Here is a 7473-nt window from a genome sequence, read left to right as displayed (position 1 = left end):
AGAGTAATGTACTGATGGTACTGATGGTTAGAGTAATGTACTGATGGTACTGGTGGTTAGAGTAATGTACTAATGGTACTGATGGTTAGAGTAATGTACTGATGGTACTGATAGAGTAATGTACTGATGGTACTGATGGTTAGAGTAATGTACTGATGGTACTGATGGTTAGAGTAATGTACTGATGGTACTGATGGTTAGAATAATGTACTGATGGTACTGATGGTTAGAGTAATGTACTGATGGTACTGATGGTTAGAGTAATGTACTGATGGTTAGAGTAATGTACTGATGGTACTGAGAGAGGCGGGGTTAGAGTAATGTACTGATGGTACTGATGGTTAGAGTAATGTACTGATGATACTGAGAGAGGCCGGGTTAGAGTAATGTACTGATGATTAGAGTAATGTACTGATGGTACTGAGAGAGGCGGGGTTAGAGTAATGTACTGATGGTACTGATGGTTAGAGTAATGTACTGATGGTACTGATGGTTAGAGTAATGTACTGATGGTACTGATGGTTAGAGTAATGTTCTGATGGTACTGATGGTTAGAGTAATGTACTGATGGTTAGAGTAATGTACTGATGGTACTGATGGTTAGAGTAATGTACTGATGGTACTGATGGTTAGAGTAATGTACTGATGATACTGATGGTTAGAGTAATGTACTGATGGTACTGATGGTTAGAGTAATGTACTGATGGTACTGATGGTTAGAGTAATGTTCTGATGGTACTGATGGTTAGAGTAATGTACTGATGATACTGATGGTTAGAGTAATGTACTGATGGTGCTGATGGTTAGAGTAATGTACTGATGGTACTGATGGTTAGAGTAATGTACTGATGGTGCTGATGGTTAGAGTAATGTACTGATGGTACTGATGGTTAGAGTAATGTACTGATGATACTGATGGTTAGAGTAATGTACTGATGGTACTGATGGTTAGAGTAATGTACTGATGGTACTGATGGTTAGAGTAATGTACTGATGGTACTGATGGTTAGAGTAATGTACTGATGGTACTGATGGTTAGAGTAATGTACTGATGGTACTGATGGTTAGAGTAATGTACTGATGGTGCTGATGGTTAGAGTAATGTACTGATGGTACTGATGGTTAGAGTAATGTACTGATGGTACTGATGGTTAGAGTAATGTACTGATGGTACTGATGGTTAGAGTAATGTACTGATGGTACTGATGGTTAGAGTAATGTACTGATGGTACTGATGGTTAGAGTAATGTACTGATGGTACTGATGGTTAGAGTAATGTACTGATGGTGCTGATGGTTAGAGTAATGTACTGATGGTACTGATGGTTAGAGTAATGTACTGATGGTACTGATGGTTAGAGTAATGTACTGATGGTACTGATGGTTATAGTAATGTACTGATGGTTCTGATGGTTAGAGTAATGTACTGATGGTACTGATGGTTAGAGTAATGTACTGATGGTACTGATGGTTAGAGTAATGTACTGATGGTACTGATGGTTAGAGTAATGTACTGATGGTACTGATGGTTAGAGTAATGTACTGATGGTTCTGATGGTTAGAGTAATGTACTGATGGTACTGATGGTTAGAGTAATGTACTGATGGTACTGATGGTTAGAGTAATGTACTGATGGTACTGATGGTTAGAGTAATGTACTGATGGTACTGATGGTTAGAGTAATGTACTGATGATACTGATGGTTAGAGTAATGTACTGATGGTACTGATGGTTAGAGTAATGTACTGATGGTACTGATGGTTAGAGTAATGTACTGATGGTACTGATGGTTAGAGTAATGTACTGATGATACTGATGGTTAGAGTAATGTACTGATGGTACTGATGGTTAGAGTAATGTACTGATGGTACTGATGGTTAGAGTAATGTACTGATGATACTGATGGTTAGAGTAATGTACTGATGATACTGATGGTTAGAGTAATGTACTGTTGGTACTGATGGTTAGAGTAATGTACTGATGGTACTGATGGTTAGAGTAATGTACTGATGGTACTGATGGTTAGAGTAATGTACTGATGGTACTGATGGTTAGAGTAATGTACTGATGGTACTGATGGTTAGAGTAATGTACTGATGGTACTGATGGTTAGAGTAATGTACTGATGATACTGATGGTTAGAGTAATGTACTGATGGTACTGATGGTTAGAGTAATGTACTGATGGTACTGATGGTTAGAGTAATGTACTGATGGTACTGATGGTTAGAGTAATGTACTGATGGTACTGATGGTTAGAGTAATGTACTGATGGTACTGATGGTTAGAGTAATGTACTGATGGTACTGATGGTTAGAGTAATGTACTGATGATACTGATGGTTAGAGTAATGTACTGATGATACTGATGGTTAGAGTAATGTACTGATGGTACTGATGGTTAGAGTAATGTACTGATGGTACTGATGGTTAGAGTAATGTACTGATGGTACTGATGGTTAGAGTAATGTACTGATGATACTGATGGTTAGAGTAATGTACTGATGGTACTGATGGTTAGAGTAATGTACTGATGGTACTGATGGTTAGAGTAATGTACTGATGGTACTGATGGTTAGAGTAATGTACTGATGATACTGATGGTTAGAGTAATGTACTGATGGTACTGATGGTTAGAGTAATGTACTGATGATACTGATGGTTAGAGTAATGTACTGTTGGTACTGATGGTTAGAGTAATGTACTGATGGTACTGATGGTTAGAGTAATGTACTGATGGTACTGATGGTTAGAGTAATGTACTGATGATACTGATGGTTAGAGTAATGTACTGATGGTACTGATGGTTAGAGTAATGTACTGATGATACTGATGGTTAGAGTAATGTACTGTTGGTACTGATGGTTAGAGTAATGTACTGATGGTACTGATGGTTAGAGTAATGTACTGATGGTACTGATGGTTAGAGTAATGTACTGATGGTACTGATGGTTAGAGTAATGTACTGATACATTTGTTCACATGTTTGATTTCTCAGTTTTTATGCAAGATGCATTTCAATATGTAACCCTCATACTGATCCAGGCTTGGGATCGGCGCTAAAGACACGCAGATATTTGTCCCTCAGACAGCAAGGTTTACGTAACTCCATGAGTACAAGTCACATTAAATTTGTATAGCACTTTTTACACAACATTTACATCGTCAGCATTTATCCAAAGCGACTTACAGTACTGTGACAGTAAACAATTTAGGATTAAGGCCCAACAGCAGCAACCTGGCAGGGGTGGGGCATGAACCAGCGATCTTTTGATTACTACCGCTAGGCTACAACTGCCCAATAGACGCCGTCTCAAAGCACCTTTACAGAATCCAGGACCAACAGACCGAGCAGCCAAGAGCAACTGATCTAGTAGTGACCCCTAAATGTGGCAGCATCAGAAAGTGCAGATACAAAATCGTCAGTGACTGTGTTTGATATTAAACTTGAACTGATGAATCATGGGTAACCAGTAACTACCTGTCCTGTCATGAATGGAACCAAAGTGGGAATATGGAAACATGACATTAACATTCAAATGTTGGTTCTGTTTATTTAAGGTCATTTAGAAACACTGGGGGGGGGGGGGGGGACTTCGGAGATGCCAACACGGTTCTGTGTGACAAACATGCAAACACAGGAAATCACAGGGGGCAAATATTTCTTGGTACTGTGATATTGAAACTCACACACTCACACACACACACACACACACACACACACACACACACACACACACACGCGTTTGTGAAAAATGGGGACGTAAGAGAAACCGCCATCATATCAGGACCTGCCTTTCTAAAGGTCCTGGAAACAAAATAAGACTATTTTTTGGATTTATTTAGCTCACATATCATCTCTGTCTGTTGCTTTTTTAATTTTTTTTCTTTTTTCAAAAAGTTTATATTTTCAGGTTCATGTTAAATTTTAGGACAATTTCTGGTTTATGTGAATTTTTATGACATAAAAGCACACACACTTTAAAGTCAGTTACTACTAACATATTTGGGACATAAGGAAACTCAGGACCACATAGACAACAATTAAGAGAGTATGATTAAGACACAGCTTGTTCTTTTTCACTACTGCTTTACTACTGTATTATCAAAAACAAAAACCTAAATACTTATGATTTAAAACAGAGTTTTTAATATAGTATTGTTTATAAACATGTAAAAGACATCACCATTCATCATGACTTGAGAGTAACAGACATATTGACTGCTTTTAACAAAGCTGCTTATCATTTAGACTATCAACATTGTAGTATGCATATGTGACGGAGCGGTGGACGTTTGGTTTGTTTGTTTAGATGAAAGTTGCTCGACAACGCCACCTAGGGGAATTTCACCCCTAGGAAATATTTATATAACGGGCACTTAAGGACCAGAAAGAAAGACACCCAGGTTCGAACACACTTAGAGACCAGAGACGTACTTCCAACACTTAGTTAATTTTATTAACAATTGTTTACAAAAGTTTCCACATGGGACAAGCCCCGTTCTAAGACGGACACAATTAGTGTAAAATGATTAGCCACATCACATTTAATACTCTATGGGTCCATTTATAATTTATAAAGACAACCAGGGCAGGAAGGAACAGGGCTGAGGGCTTACCACGGCAGCGGGTAATATGGAAGTAAAGGAATCTCCTACACTACACACCACACGTGATCACACCGCACACCTCAATAACACCCAACGTGCTCTAGACTGCAGGGCCAGTAAAAAGGGTTCCACCACCAAAGTCCGTCTGCCTCCTGCTTTGGCCCACAGCTCCTGTCCAGCCAAAGGAAAAAAAAAATAAAAAATTAATTCTCCAATACAATAAACCATAAATCAAAATAAATAAAAACAATTACATAAACAGAATGTATTTATACAAAACAATAACTCAAAATACGACTCAGACAAAACAGTAATGTAGACAAAAATGACACAGTCTGACCAAACAGTAGTTTAGGAAAAACAGTAATCCAGACAAAACAGTCGCTCAGGCAAAACAGTTCTTTAGGCAAAACAGTTCTTTAGGCAAAACAGTTCTTTAGGCAAAACAGTAGTTCCAGCAGAACACCGATGAAGGCAAAACAGCAGCACGCAGGAAACTGGAACCGAGCCAGCATAATCCAGGCTAAAAGACCTATAAAATTCACAACACTTAAAATGATCGACTTACACGATGACCAATTTAAAATAGATCGTATACCTACCAGGATACAGCAATGCAGTTTTCAGCGCAGTGAAGGTCAGAGTACAGACCAGCGGGTACGACAGCTACCGTAGTCACAGTTGTGTAATGTAGCCGCTATTTTTCACTCGACTGAAGGCGAAACACGCCAACAGAAACGCAGAGAAAACCCACAACATAGCACCGGTACTACAAACACAAGCCCACATGGCTTTTAATCGTCAAGAAGCGATTCACCGGGAGACACGAAGCCAAACTCGTCCATGCCGGCACGGACGTCAGATGCCCCGGAAGAGGAAGCAGCAGGAAGTGCACCACAGGTAGTCAACCAATAGATAGATAGATAGATACTTTATTGATCCCGAAGGAAATTAGAGTCCCAGTAGCATTGTACATTAAATCAAATCGAATACACACTATAAAGAAAACAAATTACAACAATATAAATTCGAGAAAGTATACACACTTTGACAGATTGAGTTTTACATATATCGCATGGCTACAGAGCAGTTATTAATGATGAGAATGGACTGAGTGTAATGAACAAAATAACCGAATGGAATTAAAAGTGCAGGAGGGTGTAGTTCCAAGTATACAGTACACGGTCTAGATTAGATATAGATTAAATATTAAATATAAAGTGATAAGTATTGCACATTGGATTGGGCCAATATAGCCAAAACTATACATTATACATTAGCATACATATGCATTTGTATGAATATACTTAAGTACACATACTGTATATACATGTATATACGCTCAGTCCTTAGTGATCACCCGTTGTCCACGAATGCTGGAGTTATAGAGCCTAATGGCTCTGGGGACAAATGACCGTTTTAATCTGTCCGTGGAGCAGCTCAGTGACAGCAGTCGGTCACTGAACATACTCCTCTGTTTTATAACAACAGTGTGCAGGGGGTGGTTCACATTGTCCATGATGGAGTGAAGCTTGCTTAGTGTCTTTCTTTCAGCCACAGTCACCAGAGATTCCAGTTCAATGCCGACCACTGCCCCAGCACGACTGATCAGTTTGTCCAGCCGTGCTTCATCCTTCTTCTTAATACTGCCACCCCAGCACAGCACAGCATAGAAAAGGACACTGGCAACCACAGACTGATAAAACATGTGGAGAAGTTTCCTGCAAATGTTAAAGGACCTCAGCCTTCTTAGGAAGTAGAGCCGGCTCTGTCCTTTCCTGTACAGGATGTCTGTGTTAGCTGACCAGTCCAGTTTGTCGTCCAGATGCACCCCGAGGAATTTGTAGGTCTTGACCACCTCCACATCACTCCCCTCGATTGATATTGGCTGTGAGGGTTGCCCTGACCTACGAAAGTCCACTACCATCTCCTTAGTCTTGGATGCATTTAGCTGCAAATGGTTCACCCGGCACCACACTGCAAAGTCTTTCACCAGGTTCCTGTACTCCTCTTCCTGGCCATCCCTGACACATCCCACAATAGCTGTGTCATCCGAGAACTTCTGCATGTGGCAGGTCTCAGAGTTGTAGCTGAAGTCCGATGTGTAGAGTGTGAAGAGGAAGGGGGAAAGTACAGTCCCCTGTGGTACTCCTGTGCTGCTGACCACTGACTCTGATGTACAGTCCTTCAGTCTAACATATTGTGGTCTGTTAGTGAGGTAGTCTGTGATCCAGATTACAAGGTGTGGGTCCACTTGCATTCCAGTCAGCTTGTCTTTGAGTAAGAGAGGCTGTATGGTGTCAAAGGCACTGGAAAAGTCAAAGAACATGATTCTTACAGCGCTGCATCCCTTGTCCAGATGAGAATGGGCTCTGTGGAGAAGGTATGTGATGGCATCCTCAACCCCCACCTTTTCCAGGTAGGCAAACTGTAGTGGATCTACAGTGTGTTGTACTTGGGGTCTGAGGAGGCGGAGTAGAAGACGCTCCATGGTCTTACTGATGTGCGAGGTGAGCGCAATTGGTCTAAAGTCATTTAGCGCATTCGGACACCTCTTTTTGGGCACAGGAATAAGGCACGATGTCTTCCATAGTGTTGGGACCCTTCCTAGTCGCAAACTCATGTTGAAGATGTGCTGAAGTGGTTCACCCAGTTCAGCAGCGCAGGACTTCAGTAGTCTTGAACATACTTTATCTGGACCCGCTGATTTCCTGGTACGAATTTTCTTCAGTTCACCTCTGACCTGGTCTGCAGTGATGGTAGGTGGAAGAGGGGAAGGGGGACTGTGTTAACCTCCCAGGGGAGGTGTGAATCAGTAGCTGTGGCAGGGGGTGAGGGGTTGCCGGCTGTATCGTCAGGAGTAGT

General features: G+C 40.8%; 1 long non-coding RNA gene across 1 annotated transcript; it reads right to left on the bottom strand.

The window, feature by feature from the left end:
- Positions 1 to 4435: 4435 nt before the first annotated feature.
- LOC134317960 (uncharacterized) lies at positions 4436 to 5466 on the bottom strand. The gene is made up of 2 exons (XR_010013310.1): positions 5211 to 5466; positions 4436 to 4779 (listed from the first exon to the last, which is right to left on the bottom strand). It is a non-coding gene; the product is annotated as an uncharacterized LOC134317960 (long non-coding RNA).
- Positions 5467 to 7473: the final 2007 nt, after the last annotated feature.

Source organism: Trichomycterus rosablanca, chromosome 1 (assembly GCF_030014385.1).
Source record: "Trichomycterus rosablanca isolate fTriRos1 chromosome 1, fTriRos1.hap1, whole genome shotgun sequence".
NCBI lineage: Eukaryota > Metazoa > Chordata > Actinopteri > Siluriformes > Trichomycteridae > Trichomycterus > Trichomycterus rosablanca.
Note: the sequence above shows the minus strand (reverse complement) of the source record. Positions and strands in the feature narration are given on the sequence as shown.